At 45.3% G+C, this 25,955-nt stretch overlaps 1 protein-coding gene across 1 annotated transcript in view; it reads right to left on the minus strand.

The window, feature by feature from the left end:
• MMP2 (matrix metallopeptidase 2) overlaps positions 1–25,955 on the minus strand; it is an 876,267-nt gene that overhangs the window by 469,922 nt on the left and 380,390 nt on the right. The gene's annotated exons all lie outside the window — the stretch shown is intronic.

The raw sequence follows: 25,955 nt of genomic DNA on the forward strand, positions 1-25,955 counted from the left end.
AGACATGCCCTTCAGGCCCAAGGTCGGATTTCTGTCCTCCAACTTCCTAGTCATAGGCTGATCATAGATATATCCACTGGCAAAGATAAAAAAGGAATGATATCCCAAGTATACTCCTCCCTTCTGTCGTCTATACAGAACTCAGCGACTTTACCATGTAGGAGAGGCTGGGCGGAGGACCTGGGGGACATTGATGGGGAGACATGGGACTCTTGTCTGCAAGCAGGTCCCTTGACCTCAGTTTCACAATCCCATAGACTGTCTCACCTGTTTCTGTTGCACAGGGTCTACCGCACACCCATTCAACTGTTCCGTTGGGGAAGAAGGGATTCCTCTCTGTGTCCCAAACATTGTGGGGAGGAAGGTTCACTCATTCACCTAATGTGGCGCTGTCCCAAATTGCATCGGTTCTGGAGGAGTGTCACTGAGGTTATTTCCTCGGTGTTTCAGGTCAGGGTCCCGTTGGACCCCAAGATATGCATACTAGGTGCTGTTGACGAAGAGGTATATCCTCCACCGTTTAATATAGCAGTGATTAGGCTTTTATATCTAGCAAGGAAACAGATAGCTAGACTCTGGCTGTCTCCGCACGTCCCGACTAAAAAACAATGGGTCGACCAGGTAAACCTCATTATTGTAAGGGAGCACTACACGTATCAGCATAGAAATGCACCCAAAAAATTCTCCTCCATCTGGCAGCCCTGGTTGGAGACGCCTGGGTTGGCACCTCCGAGACTGGTCATGACTCGGCTGTTGCAGATGTAGGTGGTACTCTCCCCCAGGGCTTAATGCCTGCTCGTGAATGGCAATATTTACACTACTGGGCATTATACTGTGGACTCGTGAGATTTCATTATTGGTGGGCGAGGGTTCAGAATGACTGGGCAGACTGTGCAGTGCAGAATTTCTATAAGGCCCGTTGGCCTAGTGTTTGGTCTAGTGGAGGGCAAGGCGTTTTCTTTTTGCCTACCCGACCCAGTGTTACTTTCGTTATTACAATGTATGGTTTTTGTACCTTTCTTGTGCCTTAATGCTGACATGTGTACGCTACCTGCCTTTCAGTGATGATACTCTGTGTATTTCTCATGTATGCTGATTTATATTATTGTATCTGAATTTCTTTTATTCTTGGCACAATAAAACATTTTTTTGATTTAAAAAAAAAAAATATGGTAAACGAAAGATGCCCCTAGACTCACAGAAGTAGTCACCTTAGTACAAACTCACTATACCTATGAAACTATCCTAAGTTAATCAACCTCTGGAATCCGTGGACTCTTTGGTACACAAACAAATACAACAAGTGATAAATTCATGACATATACTATGGTCTCTTGATGGTGCTCCCCCCCCTCTAACCTGCTCCCTCCTCCCCTTTTACCTTCCCTACCCTTCCCCCTCTCTGCTCCCTTCTTGATGCTACATATGCATGCTGTTACTGCTGCAACTTACTACCAGTATGTTATGTGTTCAACTTATCCATTGATTCTCCTGTCTCAAACTGGAATGTACGCACTGTGAGAGGTGCGAGCCTATTACTATGTTATTGCTCAATTTGGGTACGTTGCCATTTCTATACTGTCTTTTACATCTTATTATTGTACTTGCATTCCTGTACACTTGAAAAATTTCAATAAAACATTTGAAATAAAAAAAAAAGTGGGTCCCCCCCTCCAGATTCATACCAGGTCCTTTGAGTCTGGTATGGCCCTTAAAGGGGAACCCCCACACAAAAAAACGGTACAAGGTCCCCGCCAAAATCCATACCAGACCCTTATCTGAGCATGCAGCCTGGCAGTCCAGGAAAAGGTGGAGGTGAGCGAGCGCCCCCCCCCCCTCCTGAACCATACTAGGCCACATGCCCTCAACATGGTGGCTCCACAATGATTTAAGACATCGGTGGCAGAATCGGAGAAATAAGACATGTTGGAGCTACGACGGGTACATTCTTCATTTTTAATAAAGGATTTGTCAAAAAAAAGGTGCTAATTTTAAAGCCTAATATGCAAGTTATTGTCGTAAAACGGGTTTGAGAACCCGGGTCTTGCCCCAGGGGACATGTATCAATGTAAAAATAGTTTTAAAAATGTTTGTTTTTTCTGGAGCATTAATTTTAATGATGCTTAAAGTGAAAAAAAAATGAAAAATTCCTTTAAATATCATACCTGCTGGGTGTCTATAGTATGCCTGTGATGTGGCACATGTTTAGAACTGTTCCTGCACAAAATGAGATCACTATAAGAAAAAAGTAATTTAAAACTGCTTGCGGCTTTAATGTAATGTCTGGTCCCTGCAATATGGATGAAAACCATTGAGAAAAATAGCATGAGTTTCCCCGCCCGCCTCCCCCCAGGTCATTACCAGCCCCTTTGGCCCTATATACTTTTAACAGCAGTATACAGGCGGTGCAAACAAGACAGGGCCTGTAGGTTTGTTGTTAAGTAGAATCTGTTTGTAATTTTGAACTGGTGCTTCTTTAAATTGTAACTCCAGCCATAAAATCAATGTTTAAGCCTTTCTGAAAACATAGAGAAGGGTTATCACCCCTGTAACATTTGTTTTGCTGTCTGTGTGCATCTGTTCAGAATATTGCAATTCACTTTCTGTCCCAATGACAAATGATTTTTTTTAAATTTGGGTTTTTTAGTGAAACAAGGATTGGTGATAAAGCATCAGTGGACAGGAGACACCTCTTACAGAAGAGAATTTCCCTTCCTAGGGGTAGATTTCCTCTCACTTCCTGTTGTCTCCTTCCGTTTGCAAGTAGGATTCGTTTGTAAGTTGGATGTTTGAAAGTAGGGGCCTGCCGTATATACTCTGCAGAAATTTGGGGTCTAGGTGTTGGTGTTGCCACAACACTGTAAGCCCTCACAGTTAGTCTTGGTGGGCGCTGGAAAGCCCTGCTGTGTGAACTAGTATATCAAGAATTGTAATTACATGCCATTGTTGAACAGTGGTAGAAAAATTGGGCGCTCGTGCCACAACACTGTAAGTCCTCACAGTTACTCTTGGTGGGCGCAGGAATGGGCCCTGCTGTGAAATATTAGATCAAGAATTGTAATTACACGCCCCTGTTAAACAGGGGCAGAAAAATTGGGCCTTAGGCACTGGTGCTGGTGCCACAACACTGTAAGTCCTCACAGTTACTCTTGGTGGGCGCAGGAATGGGCCCTGCTGTGAAATATTAGATCAAGAATTGTAATTACACGCCCCTGTTAAACAGGGGCAGAAAAATTGGGCCTTAGGCACTGGTGCTGGTGCCACAACACTGTAAGTCCTCAAAGTTACTCTTGGTGGGCGCAGGAATGGGCCCTGCTGTGAAATATTAGATCAAGAATTGTAATTACATGCCCCTGTTGAAAAGGGGAAGAAAAATTGGGCCTTTGTTGGTGGTGCTGGTGCCACAACTCTCTAAGCCCTCACAGTAACTCTTGGTGGACACAGGAATGGGCCCTGCTGTGAAATATTAGATCAAGAACTGTAATTACATGCCCCTGTTGAACAGGGGCAGAAAAATCGGGCCTTTGTTGGTGGTGGTGCTGGTGCCACAACACTGCAACCCCTCACAGATACTCTAGTTGGAGCGCAGGAATGAGCCCGCTGCAAAGTATTACATAAAGAATTGGAATTACATACCCCTGTTAAACAGGGGCAGAAAAATTGGGCCTTAGCCACTGGTGGCAGTGCCTAGGGCCAAAAATTTTCTTTACAAGCTTATCAGCATGATAATTGAGGAGGAAAAGGATAGTCACTTAGCATCAGCATAGGTAGTCTTGAAGGGATCTGACATTTCAAAAAAAATCCAAGCCTGATTCATTTTTATGAAGGTCAGTCGATCGACCGAGTCGGTGGAGAGGCGCACCCTGTGATCGGTTACAAAGCCTCCAGCAGCACTGAATGTGCATTCTGAAAGAACGCTGGATGCAGGACAAGCCAGTAGCTCAATTGCGTACTGTGCAAGCTCTGGCCAGTGATCTATCCTCAAGACCCAGTAAACCAGAGGATTTTCATTTGTAAAGGTGTCCAAGTCTGATCTTGCCCCTAGGTATTCCCGAACTATGTAAAACAGACGCTGGCGATGGTTGCTGTAACCAGTCATACCTTGGGGCTGCAGACTAAAAAATTGTCTGAACGCATCGGTCAGACGGCCACCTTCTCCACTGCTCCTTCTGTGACTGACCAAAGCATCAGCAACATGTTGTCCAGGACCAGGATTTTGTAACCTCCTAGTCTCTGGGAACGCGTTGCACAGACCTTTTTGCAAGGCCTCCCGAAGATGTTTCATCTTCTGCTCCCTCTGTGCCAGCAAGATAAAGTCTGCAACCTTACTCTTGTAACGTGGATCAAGGAGGGTTGCCAGCCAGTAATGATCCCTATCCTTGATAGCATGAATACGAGGATCCTTCCGCAGGCTTTGCAGGATCAGGGAGGCCATACAACGTAGGTTTGCTGAGGCATTCGGTGCAGAGTCCTCTGGGTCACTGAGGACTACATGATCCGCAGCCACCTCGTCCCAGCCACGTACAAGTCCATGGGTTTCTTGGGACTGTAATTGAAGACTGCTGCTGATGCTGAGTGCTAGGCTCCACCTCCATGCTGACACAATCCTCCTCCTCCTCCTCCTCCTCCTCCTCCTCTTCCTCCTCTTCCTCTTCCTGTGTGATAGGCGGGCAAGCAGGAACACTGTCTGGATAAAGGGGTCCTTGAGAGGTAAGGAGGTCCTCCTCTTCCTCCCTCTGTTCTGCCTCAAGGGCCCTGTCCATTATTCCACGCAGCGTGTCCCCCAACAGATGAATAACAGGGACAGTGTCACTGTGTTACGACCCTGATTCTGAGAACACTCTGTCTCAAGTTTAGACTCCAGCTGTAGAGGCCTATCAGAATTAACCACCAGCTCACTCTCACTGAACTATAAGAGTATGGGGTCTATATCATCATATCCTCTGATTGGAGCAAAACATGTAGTAATAGTTTAATACTTGTTAAACTATGTAGTAACCTTTGTCTAGAGAAATGACAAGGATAAGTCTTTAGTAAGTGCTTTCTGAATATATAGGTAGTGGACTTGAGTCATGTAGGAAATTAGCACTCCTGGTATAACATATAGAAGCAAACCTCAATATATTTAGAGCAAGTATCTCAACAGTTAATATGTATTTCTGAAAGAGAGAGATGAAGGTAGTCCAGACTATGGGTAGCAACACTAACTGTATGGCAAAATAGTCTTTAAACACAAGCAGTTAAAGAGGTAGTGTGGACCAGGTCAGTTTGCATAGGAGTAGATGGTAATCCCAATGTGCAGTAATATGCTCTATATAATTATGCAGTTTAAGAAGTAGTGTAGACCAGGTCTGTTTGCACAGGAGAAGATGGTAATCCCAATATGCAGTAATATGCTCTATATGCTTATGCAGTTTAAGAAGTAGTGTGGACCAGGTCTGTTTGCACAGGAGAAGATGGTAATCCCAATATGCAGTAGTATGCTCTATATGCTTATGCAGTTTAAGAAGTAGTGTGGACCAGGTCTGTTTGCACAGGAGTAGATGGTAATCCCAATATGCAGTAATATGCTCTATATGCTTATGCAGTTTAAGAAGTAGTGTGGACCAGGTCTGTTTGCACAGGAGTAGATGGTAATCCCAATATGCAGTAATATACTCTATATACTTGCGGTTAGGAGGTAGTCCAGACTGGGAAAATAAGCACAGGTGTATAGCTGGTGGTCCTTCTATCTAGTATAGCAAATAAGATCTGGATCCAAGTATCCCACAAGTGAACTTCAAGGTTGGTGTGAGTTGGTGGAGGGTCTCCAGGTGGCGACAGGGTCCAACAGGAATATTCCAACAACCTGTCGCCAGTGCTGGAGGTTTAAATAGCCCGGTCTCCCATGCACGCCGAGCGCCGCACACTGGAACGCACTTCCGCGTTCCAGCGTGGAGCGCAGACGTCCGCGTACCGGAAGTGACGCGGATGTCTATGTGAATGGAGCGCAGCTGTCATAGTAGGTAAAGCTGCGCTCCTAGTACCCAAATTAACGCTAATAGCGTTACACACTGATGCATGCACTGTCACTGCTCACCATCCTCATGGCCTCCTCAAATGGTGACAGGAAAGTGCATGCATCCCTGATCATGGCCCACTGGCATGGGGAAAAAAACAAGCTCCCCTGACCCTGTCCTGCTGCCATATTGGCACAGATACTCATTGATGGCCCTCTGCTGCATGTGCAGCCGCTGCAGCATAGCCAACGTAGAGTTCCACCTGGTGGTCATGTCACAGATTAGGTGGTTCTTGGGCAGGTTGTATCCCTATTGGAGGTCTGCCAGCCGAGCACTGGCATTACATGACCTTTGGAAATGCACACAGACTTTCCTGGCCTGCTTCAGTACATCCTGTAAGCCCTGGTACCTGCCCAAGAACCGCTGCACCACCAAGTTAAGGACATGAGCAAAACAGGGCACATGGGTCAGTTGTCCCTTTCGCAGGGCGGAGAGGAGGTTGGTGCCATTGTCGCAAACCACCATTCCTGGCTTAAGCTGGCGTGGCGTCAACCACCTCTGAGCCTGCCCCTGCAGAGCTGACAGAACCTCTGGCCCAGTGTGGCTCCTGTCCCCCTATAGAGCACCACTGGTTCTGAGGACACATCAGCACAGGAAGAGGCCACAGAGGAAGAAGAAGAGGAGGGGGTGGAGGAGAGAGGTGTGTCACAACCAGTAGTAGCAGTTTGGCGACGTGGTGGCAGAACAACCTCCAACACTACTGTACCTTGTCCTGCGTCCTTCCCAGCTGCCAGCAGAGTCACCCAATGCGCCATGAAAGATAGGTGACATCCCTGTCCATGCCTGCTGGACCATGAGTCAGCGGTAATATGCACCTTACCACTGACTGCCCTGTCCAGCGAGGCATGGACATTGCCTTCCACATGGCGGTAGAGAGCCGGAATCGCCTTCCATGAGAAAAAGTGGTGTTTGAGAACTTGCCACTGAGGTACCGCACATTCCACAAACTCACGGAAGGGGACAGAATCACTAACTGAAAAGGCAGCAATTGAAGTGCTAGCAATTTAGCTAAGCTAGCATTCAACCGCTGGGCATCTGGATGGCTGGGAGAGAACTTCTTTCGGCGCTGCAGCAGGTGGGGCAGGGAAATTTGCCTGGTACAATCTGCCATCGGTGTACCGATAGTAGATTGCCCGCAAGTACTTGGCTGTGACACACCTAATTCTACACCTTCAGTTCTATTAGTGCAGGCTTCAGAGAGGACTTAGGGTATAGTGGGGTTGGAGATCCCAGCTGATGAGGAGCAAGGAGAGGTCTGCTTTTGTTCTTTGGTGTGGGTCTTTGAGGTACGCTTGCCAACGAACTGCATGGCAGGTCGACATATGTCTGGTCAAGCATGTGGCGTCCAAGCGGGTGATGTTTTGGCCACGCGAGATACGCTTGAGACATATGTTGCAAATAGCAGCGGTGCGATCTGATGCACTCGTCTCAAAAAAGGCCTACACCAAAGAACTTTTGGAATAACGCTGAGAGACAGCACCTCCCTGCACATGCGTAGCTCTGCAGTGTGATGTAGTCTGTGTGCTGCCCTTAAGCTGGCCCCTGGAGGGCATCCTGCCTCGTTGGAGATGTGCCTCCTTCTCCTCCTCCTCCTCCTCTCTCCTATCAGGCACCCACGTAGAGTCAGTGACCTCATCATCCCCTCCCTCCTCATCACTGTAGAAAACCTGGCAGTATGCTGCAGCTGGGGGAACATGACTGCTAGTTTGCTGTCCTTCTTGGGCACCCCCTCTCTCTGCACTCACGTTACTGACTTCCTCTAGCTGTATACCATCATCGGAGCCTTCAAAATGTACCCAATACTGTGGTCAAACAGTTCGGGGGACTCTTTAGGAGGACATGGTGGGGCTAGGGAAAGAATGACTGATGTCATTGAGCAGAGGGAAGAGGCCGCGTTGGCAGCTGCTTTGTCAGACAAAGTAAACTGAGCCTGGGTGAGAGAGGATGAGGAGGATGAGGATGGCTTGGCCATCCACTCTACCATGTCTTCGGCATATTGTGGCTCAACACGGCCAGCTGCCGGAAAAAAGGATGAGCTTGTCCCACGGCCACGTGCTGATGAGGATGCACCGTGTCCACGACCAGCACTGTTGCCTATAGACACAGAGCCTGCTTGCCCTCTTTTATTGGCTTGTGACTCTCTGCCTCTCCTTGTTGTCCTTCCAGACATAGGAATGACCTGCAGAGGACACAGACAGTACACCATGTGAAAGTACTTGCAGCAATATACCCTGCCTGTAGTATTAATATGAGCAGATCCCTGCCTCTAGGAGTAAATATGAGAAACACCAGCTTTACGTTAGGTGCACAATGTGCAGAGGACACAGACAGTACACACACCACGTAGCTTTAGGTGCACACTGTAGAGGACACAGACAGTACACCACGTGAAAGTACTTGCAGCAATATACCCTGCCTGTAGTATTAATATGAGCAGATCCTTGCTTCTAGGAGTAAATATGAGAAACACCAGCTTTACGTTAGTTGCACAATGTGCAGAGGACACAGACTACAACACATGGCAGGGGAGGTATACCAAAAGAATGGCCCAGCTGGTGTGATGAAGACAGATGAATAAAGTAAGAATTTGTAGATCAACTGCTGTCCAATACAGTGGCGGCTGGTGCTCCATTTTTTTAGGGGGGCGCAAACAAAATCACAACCACCCCCCCCCCCCCAACGTCACTCACCCATGATTGGGCTTACAGACGGACAGAGATATAGAATAGATAGATAGATAGATAGATAGATAGATAGATAGATAGATAGATAGATAGATAGATAGATAGATAGATAGATAGAAATAGATAGAATAGATAGATAGAATAGATAGATAGAATAGATAGAATAGATAGATAGATAGAATGAATAGATAGCTAGCTATAGATATAGAATAGATAGCTAGCTATAGATATAGAATAGATAGCTAGCTATAGATATAGAATAGATAGCTAGCTATAGATATAGAATAGATAGAAATAGATATAGAATAGATAGATAGAATAGATAGCTAGCTATAGATATAGAATAGATAGCTAGCTATAGATATAGAATAGATAGAAATAGATATAGAATAGATAGATAGAATAGATAGCTAGCTATAGATATAGAATAGATAGCTAGCTATAGATATAGAATAGATAGCTAGCTATAGATATAGAATAAGATAGCTAGCTATAGATATAGAATAAGATAGCTAGCTATAGATATAGAATAAGATAGCTAGCTATAGATATAGAATAAGATAGCTAGCTATAGATATAGAATAAGATAGCTAGCTATAGATATAGAATAAGATAGCTAGCTATAGATATAGAATAAGATAGCTAGCTATATATAGATAGATATAAGATAGCTAGATATAGAATAGATAGAATAGATAGATAGATAGATAGATAGATAGATAGATAGATAGATATAGAATAGATAGCTAGCTATAGATATAGAATAGATAGAAATAGATATAGAATAGATAGATAGAATAGATAGCTAGCTATAGATATAGAATAGATAGCTAGCTATAGATATAGAATAGATAGAAATAGATATATAATAGATAGATAGAATAGATAGCTAGCTATAGATATAGAATAGATAGCTAGCTATAGATATAGAATAGATAGCTAGCTATAGATATAGAATAGATAGCTAGCTATAGATATAGAATAGATAGCTAGCTATAGATATAGAATAGATAGATAGAATAGATAGATAGAATAGATAGATAGATAGATAGAATAGATAGAATAGATAGAATAGATAGATAGAATAGATAGATAGAATAGATAGAATAGATAGAATAGATAGAATAGATAGATAGAATAGATAGATAGAATAGATAGATAGATAGATAGAATGAATAGATAGCTAGCTATAGATATAGAATAGATAGATAGAGATAGATAGATAGATAGATAGATAGATAGATAGATAGATAGATAGATAGATAGATAGATAGATAGATAGATAGATAGATAGATAGATATAGAATAGATAGCTAGCTATAGATATAGAATAGATAGAATAGATATAAATAGATATAGAATAGATAGATAGATAGATAGATAGATAGATAGATAGATAGATAATAAATAGATAGATAGATAGATAGATAGATAGATATAGATATAGATAGATAGAGATATAATAGATTGATATATAGAGAGATAGATAGAATAGATAGAGATATAATAGATAGATATATAGGCCCAGATTCTCATACATTAGCGCTGCTCCTGGGCAGCGTAATGTATGAGCTCTAACGTTACACCGCCGCAGGTCTACAGGTTTAAATCCTGATTCTCAGAACACTTACCTGTAAACTTGCGGCGGTGTATCGTTAGATTGCTCGGCGCAAGCCCGCCCAATTCAAATGGGGCGGGCACCATTTAAATTAGGCGCGCTCCCGCGCCGAGCGTACTGCGCATGCTCCGTCGGGTAAATTACCCGACGTGCATTGCGCTAAATGACGTCGCCCCGATGTCATTTGCCTAGATGTATACGTAAATGGCGTCCAGCGCCATTCACGGACGTCTTACGCAAACGACATAATTTTGATTCAATTCGACGCGGGAACGACGGCCATAGTTAACATTGGTTGCCCCTGCTAATAGCAGGGGCAACCTTACGTGTCGGGTACGCTATGCAAACGACGTTAATTCGCTGCGTCGACCTCGCGTATGTTCGGGAATCGCCGTACTTACCTCATTTGCATAGACGACGGGGAAAAGCGACGATGCGACACCTAGCGGCGGGAAAAAAAATTACTTTTAAGATCTGACAGCGTAACAGCCTTACGCTTGTCAGATCTAATGGGTACCTATGCGCAACTGATTCTAAGAATCAGTCGCATAGATACCCGGGGCCAGATGAGGAGTTACGACGGCGCTAATGGTGTTGCGCCGTCGTAACGCCTTCGATAATCTGGGCCATAGAGAGATAGAGAGATAGATAGAGAGATAGATAGAGAGATAGATAGAGAGAGAGAGAGAGAGATAGATAGATAGATAGATAGATAGATAGATAGATAGATAGATAGATAGATAGATAGATAGACAGATAGACAGATAGACAGATAGATAGAAATAGAATAGATAGATAGAAATAGATAGATATAGAATAGATAGATAGAAATAGAAATAGATAGATATAGAATAGATAGATATAGAATAGATAGATAGATAGATAGATAGATAGATAGATAGATAGATAGATAGATAGATAGATAGATAGATAGATAGATATAGATATAGAATATATAGATATAGATAGATAGATAGAAATAGATAGATATAGAATAGATAGATGGATAGATAGATAGAAATAGATAGATAGATAGATAGATAGATAGCTATACTGTATAGATAGATAGATAGAAAGATAGATAGATAGATAGATAGATAGATAGATAGATAGATAGATAGATAGATAGATAGATAGATAGATAGATAGATAGAAAGATAGATAGATAGATTTAGAATAGAAAGAGAGAGATATAGAAGAGAGATGAGAGAATAAAGACCTATACACAGCATGAGCTGCATGACTCTAGGAGGTCGCAGAGCTGGGAACCCTCGTGTTACACATACTGGAGATGTGTAATAACACTAACAGCCCCATCAAGATTACTGTCCCCAGGAAATGTGGTAAAAGCTTCTCGGGAAACTGCTGCACATTCTGAGAGCACAACACAAGAGTTCTCTGCTTAATTACCTGCTACCGTGTTTCCCCGAAAATAAGCCTGGGTCTTATATTAATTTTGTTACCCAAAAACACACTAGGGCTTATTATCGGGGTAGGTCTTATTCTATCTTGTCTCCCCCCTGCCTCTCAGAAATCCCCTGTGGAAATTCCTAAAACTTACAGCACTGCATATTGCATTATGTGTATGTCTGGAATTCAAATTGTACAACATACCTTCTTAGTGCTGGGAACATCTGTAACCCTTGGAAGCTCTCTTCAAGCACTGCAGAGGGAGGGGGGCCCGATATCCCTCGCTGACAGCTTGCAGAAGAGATGATATCAGCTGATCGCTGCTCAGCTATTCTGTTGCCCGTCTGAGCCCTTATCTCAGCTTTAAGGAATGCAGAGGGAGGGGGGCCCGAAATTCCACCCGACAGCATTCAGAGGAGCAGATCGGCGTAACATCAGCTGATCGCTGCTCGGCATTTTCGTTGCCAGTCGGAGCCCTTATCTCAGCTCTAAGGAATGCAGAGGGAGGGGGGCCCGACATTCCACCCAACAGCATTCAGAGGAGCAGATCGGCGTAACATCAGCTGATCGCTGCTCGGCATTTTCGTTGCCAGTCGGAGCCCTTATCTCAGCTCTAAGGAATGCAGAGGGAGGGGGGCCCGACATTCCTCCTGACAGCTTTTAGAAAAGCAGATCAGCGTAACATCAGCTGAGCGCTGCTTGGTGATTCCGTGGCCCGCCAAAAGTCTCTTCACATCTCTAAGGAATGCAGAGGGAGGAGAGACCGCGATCCCCGCTGGGAGGAGACTGGAAGATAACAGCGCGAGTACAGCTGAGAGCAGAGGGAGGTCAGCGCTATACCAAAAGGTACAACTACACTATACAATACAGTAATAGAGTGGACTCTAGTATTTCCCTGACACTTTAAACTAGGGCTTATTTTAATCAGGAAGGGGAATATTTCAATCATATATCAATCGCTTGCTAATAACTACAACAAATTACCTCATATGCTGGCATGGGAAAGGGAACTTAATATCAACTGGGATTTATCTGACTGGTGCAGTAATTATTCTAGATCCATTAAAGGATATGTGAATATATCCCTTGTAGAGGCTAATGTTAAAATTTACACTAGGTGGTATCTGGTTCCCGTTAAACTGGCTTCCATGTATCCGTCAACTTCGCCCCTTTGCTTCAGAGGTTGTCAGGGATTGGGGTCTATGATACATATATGGTGGGAATGTCCCAAAATACGTGGATACTGGAATAAGGTGTTCAACATAATAAGACGTGTCACAGGCTGTAATTTGCATCAATCCCCCACTATCGCTTTACTTCACGGGATGTTACCCCAAACCTCCAAGGTTATTAGAAAACTCATCCTATACATTCTGACAGGTGCCAGGATCACAATTGCAGCTGCGTGGAAAAAATCTACTGTCTCCATCCGGTATATGAAACAAAAGGTTACATGGATTATGGAACAAGAAAAGAGGGTCTGTTCCATGTTGGATATGTCTACTCTTTTCCATGAAATATGGGAACCGTGGATGAAATTTATGGGAATATCTTTTATCCCATAAAGGCTGTGGTGATATTTATATCCATAAGACGATGTAGTTCGTTGGCAGGCAGGCTGCCATCTCTTTTTCCTTTTACTTTCCTCTGACCTTCTTTTTATTTTTCTTTTCTTCTCTTTTTCTCTTTTCATTGATTGTTATTTGATTTGATAATTTTGTCTTTTACACGAGGATAACATCCTTGTTATTTCTCACTCTCAGAGTGATATGTTTAGAAAAAAAAAAAAAAAAAAAAAGATATATATAAACATTTGTATTAGCATATGTTTGAGTTATCTAAAGATTCCACCAAATTTTTGGGGATGTTAGGTATGTTAAGGGTATTGAAAATATATATTTACAGTTACTGGTGGGTATTGGTGATAGTTATTGGAGGGAGGAAAGGGGGATTTAAGGATTTGCTTAACCTCTTGGACACAGACTGTTCCCAGTGGGGGTGTCAGAGAGGTCTTGGTTATACAGAAATCCTGCCCTTTGTTCGCTCCATGAAATTAAACCCAGTACACACATGGTTTTTTTTTTTTTTTTTTTTTTTTGTGTGACGACAATAAGTCTGAGGAATTATATAATATATGGAAATATCCTTTTATTTATTTAATTATAAATTATTGGTTATACCTAGCTTTTCTATTATCTATTACAATCGGTTATACTCTCACCGTATGGTGATAGCATATGATATGGTTGTATATGATAGTCAGTTTCTATGACAAGAACATCTTCTATGTAAAACAATGCATTGGATTTATTATTTACTGTGTATTACTAAATTGTATACTGCTGTTTTAGTACAAATGTATGTACTTTTATTGAAAATAAACATAAATTTGAATGAAAAAAAAAAAAACTAGGGCTTATTTTCAGGGTAGGGCTTATATTGCAGCCCTTCCTGAAAATCGGGGTAGGTCTTATTTTCGGGGTAGGTCTTACTTTCGGGGAAACACGGTAGCAGCTCAGTGAGATGTCCCGATCACCGGCCGAAATCCTCTCATGTTCAGACTTGCCAGGATGAGTCACTGAGAAAACCGGAAGTGATTGGCTGGTTCGATAAAAGCACCGCCCTAAGTCCTATGGATCAGCCAATCACTAACCACCAACAGGACACATCCAGCACAGAGTGGTTGTAAGAGCACGGAGCTTTGCGCTCCATGGGCAGTATAAAAGCCAGCCGATAGATTTGCTTGCCCAATCTCACGATTTCGATGACATCATGCTTCCCACAGCACCTCTGTGGCCGGCGCTCCGCCCCCCCACACACACACTTAAAGGGACATGTTATAAAAAAAATGACATTTTTTTTTTTCATTTTTTTTTTTTTTGGTTGATGAGTAGCTTTGGGGGGGCGGCGCCCCTGCGCCCCCTATGGACAGGCCGCCACTGAATTGGTCAGAGAAACCTTACAAGAGAAAGATATCAACACTAACACTTGAAATTCCATGAACTGTTATAAGTGGCCATGGCATGTCAGGAGCACATTTGTACAGGCTATGATACCCCCATGACTGTTGTAGGTGGGAAATTGATAGACCGAGTGGTCATCAAGAGTTTATTCAATTACCACAATGAATGACCAAGGGGACATTGTCACTTTGCCGGATCCTAGATTTTACTTGTAGGATTAATACCTACAGTGTCATTTTTTTGTTGCTGCTATTGAGGAAATCATGGACGGGAGCGATCACCCCTTTTCAGTTTTTGTTTTAATTTTTCCTCCGGATCCACATTTGGCTTTATGTGCAGAACTTCAGGGGATATAATGATGAGTTAGTAAGATTAGGGTCCTGGCGGTTTCATCACGGCAAGAAAAAGGAAAGAAGAAGAAAAGTTTTTTTCCCTCTCTGATTGCTCTAATTTGAGTATGGACTGCCTTATGTTGGTAGTACCAGCGCACTGACCGCTAGGGGCAGTGTTCTGCAACTTCTACCACTGCAGAAAGAATAACTTGTATATATATTTTCTCCTAAGCCCTTGCAGTTTGAGAAAATCTTAGCACTTATTTTAGATGTGTCTCTTTGGGAGAAAAGGAGGCTTCGCCTTAGTTGGCAGAGGTGCAGCTTCAATTTCACCCTCAGTGGCCCAGATTCAAGAAGCAATTGCGCCCGTGTAACCATAAGTTACACGGCGCAATTGCTTACTTGCTCCGGTGTAACGAGTGCTCCTGATTCAGGAACCTCCTTACACCGGCTGCAGCCTAAAATCTGCGCGGCATAAGGCTCTTATGCCTCGCAGATTTTAGGCTGCATTCTTGCGGGGGCCGCTAGGGGGCGCTCCCATTGTGTATCAGCGTGTAGTATGCAAATTGCATACTACCACTGATTCACAATCTTGCGCTACTTTAGCGCAAGGCTGCCCTTTCTAATAGCAAGGGCAGCCTGTGCTAAAGTATACCGCCGCTCCCGCGTCGCAACGTTCAAATGTTACGTCGTTTGCGTAAGTGCTTCGTGAATGGCGCTGGACGCCATTCACGTTCACTTTGAAGCAAATGACGTCCTTGCGACGTCATTTGCCGCAATGCACGTTGGGAAAGTTTCCCGACGGAGCATGCGCTGTACGCTCGGCGCGGGAGCGCGCCTAATTTAAATGATTCCTGCCCCCAGCGGGATCATTTAACTTGCGCGCGCTTACGCCGGGCAAATTTGCCGGTGCGCCCTCGCAAGTCACGGAGCTACTGCTACAAAATATTTGCGTGGGCGCAGGGCAAAATCGTTGCCCTGCTCCCACGCAAATATCGTGCAAATCTTATTGAATCTGGGCCAGTGACTTTAGATGTATATTAATGTATATTTTGTGTATGTTCTTCCATTTTTGTTTTCAGGTTATTGATCATCTATCAAAACTGTCGGAGAATGGGGCAGGATAGATAGTCAGGAATGTGTAATGTCATAATGCATCACTGTGAATAATTGTACAAAGTAATGTTTTATATTTTTAAAAATTTTCTCTCTTTTCTATTTCTTTCTTTTACTGTTAAATCAACTCAGGTCAGGTGTTCGGGCTTGAACACCAGTTTGTTGGGACACTGAGGACAGTGTCTATTTAAGTGGGGGGAGTGTGTAGCGCCTGGTTACTTCCAAGTACCGGTGCTTTGTTAAATTTAGAGGGGCATCAGAGAGTTAGTTGGCTCTGATCCAGTTAAGCTGTTCAACTTGGGTCTCTGTCTCAGCTTGGCTGTGCTGTGGGCTTATTCCTGGGGTGCTATTCCCACCCCAGGACGATAGGTGGCAGCAGTGGAGTCGAGGTGGGTGCTTTTCCCCAGCAGCCTATCAGGAGGGTTTCTCCTCGCTGTGCAAACTGGGGGAGGGTATTTATGAGACAGACGCCATTGGTCTGGGTCTTCTTCGAGTGGTCACCGATCAGTCGGTAACCTGCAAACTACCTGAAGGAGATCCAGGGCAAAGTCTATTAAGGAGGATTATCCCCGCTACCTCAATCCTAAGGAGGGTCTGTGGCAGAGACTTTTCCTCTAAGTTCCTCTAAGTTTTCCTCTAAGTTCCGAGTGATACTCTGGCTGCCAGGTCAGTGAGAGAGGCCTGTCCAGGTACACTATACCCACTCCGGCTGGAGTGGCGAAGAAGACTGTGGGGCTGATTTTCCAAGCCTTTACTCCATGACTCATGGAGTAAAAGCAGGAGTAGCAGCCGTTTTGACATTTACTAAAGAAATACGCTGCTAGTGCAGTGTATTTCAATAGTTACTAAAGTGCTCAGTGCGCCCGGCACATTGAAATGTAAATTGCGGGGGTTCGGGTGGGAGTTTATTAGGGGAGGGAGGGGGGTGATGCAGGGGAAGTGTAGTGACATGTGTTTGAATGTGTTTGGCGGGCCGAATTGAAAGTGAAAGTGTTTTTTGTAAACAGATCCCCGTATGCTTGCACAGTGCGCCTGAACCTCTGGAGGTTCATTTGCATACTGGGCATGCGTAGAGAGAAATTTCAGAGCTTCCCATGCGCCGTGTCAGTACGCTGAGAAAATCTTGGTAAATACCAAGCGGCGTACCCGTGATTGCGCTGCGTGACGCGGCACACGGGAATCTCCGACCTGTTTTCAGCCTGCGCTGACCATGAAGGGGAACTCCGCGCCAAATTTCAAACTTGAAACCGGCGCGGGTCCCCCTCCAGGGGTACATTAGGCTCTTAGGCTTGGTCTGGAATGTGAGGGGTTAAACCTGCGCCTAAAATCGGCGCAGGGTTTCCCCCCAGATCCAAACCAAGCCCTCATCCCAGGCACACAGTCTGGCCCGGACAGGAATGGGGGCGGGGACGAGCGAGCGCCCCCCCTCCTGAGCCGTACCAGACCACATGCCCTCAACATGGGGGAGTGTGTGCTGTGGGGGAGGGGGGGCACTGTCGATAGGGACAAGAGCCTCTTCCCGACAACCCTTGCCATTGGTTGTCGGGGTCTGTGGGCGGGGGCTAATCGGAATCTGCGAGCCCCCTTTAATAAGGGGGCCCCCAGATGCCGGCCCCCACCCTATGTGAATGAGTATGGGGTACATCGTACCTCTACCCATTCACCTGGGGGAACAATTTAAAGTAAAAAAAAAAACACCACACAGAATAAAATAATTTATTAATCAGCTCTGGAGCCCCCCCTTTCTTCTTTAGCTCTTTCACAAGGGGGGGTTTCTTCTTTCCCGATCTTCCGCCGGGACCCTGGGCTTCGGTGATTTCTGCCGGGGGAGGGCGCCATCCCTCGGTCCTCTCCGGAGCCTTCCGCCGGGGGCCCCACCCCATTTAAGCTTTTACATTAGGGGGGGGCATCCGGACTTCGGCGAGTTCTGCCGGGGGATGGCGCCTATCCCCCGGTCTTTCCGGTGCCTTCCGCCAGGGCTCCGGTCTTGTTCCTCGTCTTCTGCCGGGGGTGCGCCAACTCCCCGGTCTTTTCTCTGCTCCCTCTTCTGCCTGTCTCCCCCGCAGAGCCAGGGCTTTCTTTCCGCTTCTTTCTTCTCTGTTCCCTCTTCTGCCTGTCTCCTCCGGGAGCCCAGGGCTTTCTTTCCGCTGTCTTCTTCCTTCTCTTCCATTGGATGTTGACACGACGAGGTTCCGCGCTGACATGCTGTGTGAGCGGCGGGCATCGACTTATATAGGGCAATGCCACCATGTGACCTCAACCCATGTGACATCACATTCCCTGGGCATGATGGGAATGTGATGTCACATGGGATGAGGTCACATGCTGGCATTGCCCTATATAAGTCAATGCCCACTGCTCACACGGCATTCCAGCGCGAGACCTCGTCGTGTCAACATCGAATGGAAGAGAAGGGAGAAGACAGCAGAGACAAGCCCTGAGCTCCGCGGAGGAGACAGGCAGAAGCGGAAGGCACCGCAGAAGCCCGGAGGGTGGCGCCCTCCGGCGGAAGAAAGCCCTGTGCTCCGCGGAGGAGACAGGCAGAAGCGGAAGGCACCGCAGAAGCCCGCGGGTGTCGCCCCCCGGCGGAAAACACCGTAGAAGCCCGGAGCCCTCCCACATAGGCAAGAAGCCTCATGGCGAAGGGGGCTCCGGCAGAAAACAGCCCGGGGGGGGGGGGGGCTACAGCAGCACCCCCCGGCAGAAAACGACGAAGCCCGGAGCCCTCCCACATAGGCAAGGAGCCTCATGGCGAAGGGGGCTCCGGCAGAAAACAGCCCGGGGGGGCTACAGCAGCACCCCCCCGGCAGAAAACGACGAAGCCCGGAGCCCTCCCACATAGGCAAGGAGACTCATGGCGAAGGGGGCTCCGTCAGAAAATGGCGTAGAAGACAAGGGGGGGTAGGTGCACCCCCCCGCAGAAAACGACGAAGCCTGGAGCCCTCCCACATAGGCAAGGAGCCTCATGGCGAAGGGGCTCCGGCAGAAAACAGCCCGGGGGGGGGCTACAGTAGCACCCCCCCCCGGCAGAAAACGACGAAGCCCGGAGCCCTCCCACATAGGCAAGGAGCCTCATGGCGAAGGGGGCTCCGGCAGAAAACAGCCCGGGGGGGGGGGCTACAGCAGCACCCCCCCCCGGCAGAAATCGACGAAGCCCGGAGCCCTCTCACATAGGCAAGGAGCCTCATGGCGAAGGGGGTCCCGGCTGAAGACGGCGAAGCCCGGGGCCTAATGGGGTGGTGGTGGGGGGCCCCGGCAGAAGAGCCCCGGCTGACTAATAAATTAATTTATTAATGTGTGTGGTGTTTTATTTATTTACATTTTTTTCCCCAGGTGAATGGGTAGGGGTACAATGTACCCCCATACTCATTCACATAGGGTGGGGGGCGGAATCTGGGGGCCACCTTATTAAAGGGGCCTCTCAGATTCTGATAAGCCCCCCGCCCACATACCCCGACAACCAACGGCCAGGGTTGTCAGGAAGAGGCTCTTGTCCCTATCGACATGTGTGCTTTGGGGTGGGGGGCAGTTCCACCCTCCCCCACAGCACACACTCCCCCATGTTGAGGGCATGCGGTCTGGTACGGCTCAGGAGGGGGGGGGGGCGCTCGTACGTCCCCGCCCCCATTCCTGTCCGGTCAGACTGCATGCCTGGGATAAGAGCTTGGTCTGGATCTTGGGGGGGGGGAGACCCCACGCTGGTTTTCGGTGCGGGTTTAACCCCTTATGTTCCAGACCAAGTCTAAGAGCCTGGTATGCACCTGGAGGGGAACCCACATTTTTTTTATTTGGTCTGGAGTTCCCCTTCATGAACAGCGATCTGTCATTTACCCATGTCAGTCCCACCCCCCCTTCAGTTAGAACACACCCAGGGAACATATTTAACCCCTCCCTCGCACCTAGTGTTAACCCCTTCCCTGCCAGTGTAATTTTTATAGTAAGCAATGCATTTTGATAGCACTGATCGCTAGAAAAATGCCAATGGTTCCAAAAAAGTGTCCGATGTGTCCGCCATAATGTCGCAGTACCGATAAAAATCGCTGATCGCCGCAATAACTAGTTAAAAATAAAAATTAACAAAAATGCCATATTTTGTAGACGCTATAACTTTTGCCAAAACCAATTAATAAACGCTATTTGCGTTTTTTTGGAACCAAAAAGATGTAGAATATGTATCGGCCTAAACTGAGGAATTTTTTTTTTTTTTAGAATATATATTTTTGGGGATATTTATTATAGCAAAAAGTCAAAATTATATATATTTTTTTAAATTGTCGCTCTATTTTTGGTTATAGCTCTAAAAAATAAAAAAATGCAGAGGTGATCAAATACCACCAAAATAAAGCTCTCTTTGTGGGAAAAAAAAGGTTGCCAATTTTGTTTGGGAGCCACGTCGCACGACTGCGCAATTGTCAGTTAAAGCAACGCCGTGCCAAATGCACGCGTCAATACCTCACATGTGTGGTTTGAACGGTATTTACATATGTGGGCGGGATTTACGCAAGTCCCGCCCACATATGTAAACATCGTTCAAACCACACATGTGAGGTATTGACGCGTGCGTTAGAGCGAGAGTAATACTTTTAGCACTAGACCTTCTTTGTAACTATAAACTGGTAACCTGAAAAAAAAAAAAGGTTGCCTATGGGGATTTTAAAGTACTGAATTTTGGCCCCATTTCATGAGTGTTTGCAATAGTAAAGCGTGACATGTAAGGTATCTATTTACTCGGTGTAACATCATCTTTCATATTATCACCAAAAATTGGGCTAACTTTAGTGTTTTGTTAATTTTTAACCACTTGAGCCCCAGACCATATTACTGGTCAATGACCAGGCCAGTTTTTGTGATTCGGCACTGCGTCGTTTTAACTGACAATTGCGCGGTCGTGCGACGTGGTTCCCAATCAAAATTGTCGTCCTTTTTTTCCCCACAAATAGATTATTAAATGTGCGTGTTCACTTCTGTCTGTAAGGACAGGGGCATTTTAATTATTATTATTTAGTTTTGTAATGTAATAATTCACTAAAACCTCCCCTTCAGGCTGGAAAGCATGAGTTCAGGGGAAAAAAAAAAAGCTCTCATGCCATTGCAGCTTTGTTCCTACATGAGTCTGCTCAGACACTTAGAAAAAAATTTCCCTTCTTTTTAAAAGGTGAAAATCACTTGGATGCTCATAGAAGCTTGGTTGGGTTAATACCAGGTGTAAGCACTTACAAGGTCACCCAAACTAGAGACTGAAATTTGTTCATGTGATTTCAATTGCTTCATTACTAGCACATGTTATAAAAAGCGTGGATCGATCAGTCCTCAGCTGCCCACATAGGGGCAGGCAGGAATGCTGTTGCTAAACAGAAATGTGTTTTTTTGCATGTTAAATTTTATTTTGCCAATGGTTTTTGTTTATTTTTAAATGATGTTCACTTTGATGTATTTGTCTCTGCGGCCTTATTTTGAAAAAAAATTGTGAAGATGTTGGGACGTTAAACCTATTTTTGATTTTTGAAATGTACTTTTGTTTGTGTGTGTGTTTGTTTGTTTGTCTTTTTTTGCTTTTCTTGTTTTGTTGACCAATAAAAATTACTTTAAAATTTTGAAGTTTTGTTTTTTGTTACTTTTTCATGCTACATATTTTGACAGGTGCAGCTGAAATAGGTTTGGGCCTAACAAATTATGTGTGATTTTTGTCTAAGCTTCTTTCCTGGTGTGTAGGCATGAAATGTTTGCCATGTTTAATCTCAAGGAAATTAAAGACAAACTGGTAAGTATTTTCTTTTTTCTGCAGTGGTCCTCAGCCCTCAAGTACCCCCGACAGGACATGTTTTGTGGATTTCTCTTATCAAGAATTGCTGTCCAGACTGTCTTTTAAAGCAAGATGAAGGAAAACCCCTGGGGGGGGGGCTATTGGTGGACAGGCTTGAAGTGCTGATTTACAGCACTGTGCTTAAATCTAGCGCAAGGCAATCCTATTCAAATTGTGGGTGTTTGAGGGAAGCCAAGTGAGTGTTAGAACCCCTGCTTGTTTTTTTTTGGGTTGAACTTTGTGTCCCTTTTCTTAAAATTGGCTTCACTTCCTGTCACACAGCTGAACAGGAAGTGAGGTTAAAACCCTACCAGTGTCTTTTCTTGGGGACACAGGTCAATCTAACTAGTGTCCCCATTAAGCAAATTGCACTCCAGCACTGCTGTGTACACCCCAAATCATGGGTCTTCAAACTACGGCCCTCCAGTTGTTCAGGAACTACAATTCCCATCATGCCTAGTCATGTCTGTGAATGTCAGTGCATTACAAGGCCTCATGGGATGTGTAGTTCTACAACAGCTGGAGGGCCGTAGTTTGAGGATCCCTGCCCCAAATTATTATTTAGTTTGGGGTTTAGTAAAGGCAAAGCCACTCTGTAAGTACAAGCATAGTTGCTGAAAATCAGAGAGGAAGCACTGATGGTTTTAACATCCAATCCTGTAGAAGCAAAGTTCTTTTGTTTTCTTCCTTGCTTGTCCACTTGTAGTGCAAAGTGGATTTGCCTTTAGTAAATGGACCCCAAAGTCCAAGATCCCTAATAATTTGGGGTGTACACAGCAAAATGCTAGAGTGCAATTTACATAATGGGAAACTATTTAGATTGATCTCTGTGTCCCCCAAGAAAAGATATTAGTAAGGTTTTACCCTCACTTCCTGTTTGGCTATGTGACAGGAAGTGAATGAATTTGAATTAGAAAGGGTGAAGACACCTCACAAATGTTGTCACTATCAGGGGTGCAGACATCCCCAAAAAATGAGCAGATAATACTTATTTGCAAATTACTAATTTTTTAGTTAACATTGGGTGGTGTTTGTGGGTGGTCCTAACACACACATTCATACATATTAGCAACGCTGTATCCTGGCCTATTGGCATGGTTATATTTTCTTAGGCCTCTCAATAAAACTTGTGCTTAAACTAGAACTATAATCAACACTTTTTATTTTCTTTAATTTTGGATAGAGTGAGGGAGGGTTATAAGGCCCTGTCAGTTTATTTTGTATTATCTGTGTCCAATTGGGGAGATTTGCCTTCACTTCCTGCCCCATAGCCAAACAGGAAGTGAGAGAAAAACTTTGCAAATTAAGGGAGTCCAGTAGCCCCCCCCCCCCAGAACTAGTGTGTGTGTGTGCCCTGAAAATTCCTGGGCGGGTCATACAAAAACAGGGTGTGGCTTTGACAGGAAGGGGTGGGTAATTTTTCTATTAGGAGGTTCAGAAATGTAGTCAGGCCTAGGGCAGCACAAAACCTAAATATACTACTGCATATTAGGGCTTATTTAGACCGGATCCGATTTACAGCATGTTTTTATATTGTGGGAGGAAACCCACGCAGGCACAGGGAGAACATGCAAGCTCCATGCAGATGGTGTCACGAGCGGGATTCGAACCAGCCACCCTTTTGCTGCTAGGTCAAAGTGCTATACACTACACCACTGTGCTGAACGAACATGATTGCAGCTGAAATAGGAAGAAAAGTGATCCAAAATAAAAAAAAGTGACAAAAAAGTGCAAGAAGAAAAATATGAGGTAAAAAAAAATATATATAAAAAAAAAAAAAAAACGCCCCTGTCCCTAGAAGCTCGCACTCAGAAGCGAATATGCATGTAACACCATTCAAACCACACATGTGAGGTATTGACGCGTGCGTTAGAGCGAGAGAAATAATTCTAGCCCTAGACCTCCTCTGTAACTCTGAACTGGTCACCTGTAAAAAAAAATCAAGCATCGCCTATGGATATTTTTATGTCCCGAAGTATGGCGCCATTCCATGAGTGTGTGCAATATTAAAGCGTGACAAGTTGGTATCTATTTACTCGGTGTAACATCATCTTTCACATTATCCATAAAAATTGGGCTAACTTTACGGTTTTGTTATTTTTTAATTCATGGACCGTTTTTTTTTTTGGGCCAAAAATTATTGCGCAAATACCGTTGGAAATCAAATAAAAAATGGCCGCCACTTTATTCCCTAGTGTGTCTACTAAAAAAATATATTTAATGTTTGGGGGTCCTGAGTAATTTCCCAGGAAGTGCCAGAATAGGCGCGGTATGGAAGTGGTTAAAGTGAAATATTCCTTTAAATTTCATACAGGGGGGGAGGGGGTTTACACGCATGTCCCTGTACAAGATGTCATTTCTGAAGTGAAAAAAAAGTAAGTTTAAAGTACTCATGGCTATAAAGAATAGTCATTGCTCATAAAACTAAAAAAAAAAAAATGTATGGGGGTCCCCCCAAATTAAATTACCAGGCCCTTCAGGTCTGGAATGGATATTAAGGGGAACCCCGCTGTAAAAACCAAAAAAAAAATGGTGTGGGGTCCCCCCAAATATCCATACCAGGCCCTTCAGGTCTGGTGTGGATTTTAAGGGGAACTCCACCCCAAATTTAAAAAAAAATGGCGTGGAGTCCCCCTAAAAATCCACACCAGACCCTTATCTGAGCATGTTAACCTGGCCGGCCGCAGAAAAGAGGGGGGGACAGAGTGCAGCCCCCCCCTCTCCTGAACCGCACCAGGCCACATGCCCTCAACATGGGGGGATGTCCCCGTGTTGATGGGGACAAGGGCCTCATCCCCACAACCCTTGCCCGGTGGTTGTGGGGGTCTGCGGGACGGGGGGCTTATCAGAATCTGGAAGACCCCTTTAACAAAGGGGACCCCCAGATCCCACCCCCCCCTGTGTGAAATAGTAATGGGGTACATTGTACCCCTACCATTTTACCAAAAAAAAGTGACAAAAGTGTGAAAAATGACAGTAGCCGGTTTTTGACAAATCTTTTAATAAAATCTTCTTTCGGCGGGTCCTTCTTCTTTCATTCGGGTTTCTTCCTCTGCTTCTTTCTTGGGTCTTCTCGTCCACATCTTGCCGTCTTGCCGTCTTCTCCCATCTTCTTCTCTGTCCGTCGACCTTCTCATCCCGCATCTTCTTGATCTTCTGGGTGCTGCACTTGAAATTGAAGATCCTGCCGTGTTCCCGCTCCTGGGACCCGCCCCCCTCTGATGCCACAGGTTAACTCATATGAAAGTCCGCGTGTGGCATATGTGCGTCAGAGGGGGGCGGGGTCACATGAGTGTGACACGGCGGGAACTTCAATTGGAAGCTGCGGCGGCTTCTTCTTCTCCGGACGTCGCGCTTGAAATTGAATTCCCCCGCCGTGTGACGCTCTGTGACCCCGCCCCCCTCTGACGCACATGACTTTCTAAGGAGTTTACTTGTGGCCTCAGAGGGGGGCGGGTCCCAGGAGCGGAACACGGCGGCCAATTCAAATTCAAGCGCTGCGTCCAGGGAAGAAAAAGAGGTGGACGAGAAGGCTGGCGGACCGAGAAGAAGACCGGAGAAGACACCGGGCAAGATGCGGACGAGGAGGCTGAAGGACAGAGAAGACAGGAGAAGACACCGGGCAAGATGCGGACGAGAAGGCTGAAGGACGGACGGAGAAGATAGAAGAACACGTCGGGCAAGATGTGGATGAGAAGACCCAAGAAAGAAGCAGAGGAAGAAACCCGAATGAAAGAAGAAAAGAAGATTTTATTAAAAGATTTGTCAAAAACCGGCTACTGTCATTTTTAACACTTTTAATTTTTTTTGGGGGTGAAATGGTAGAGGTACAATGTACCCCATTACCATTTTACATGGGGGGGCATGATCTGGGGGTCCCCTTTGTTAAAGGGGTCTTCCAGATTCTGATAAGCTCCCCACCCGCAGACCCCCACAACCACCGGGCAAGGGTTGTGGGGATGAGGTCCTT

Source organism: Rana temporaria, chromosome 11, assembly GCF_905171775.1.
Source record: "Rana temporaria chromosome 11, aRanTem1.1, whole genome shotgun sequence".
Lineage (NCBI taxonomy): Eukaryota > Metazoa > Chordata > Amphibia > Anura > Ranidae > Rana > Rana temporaria.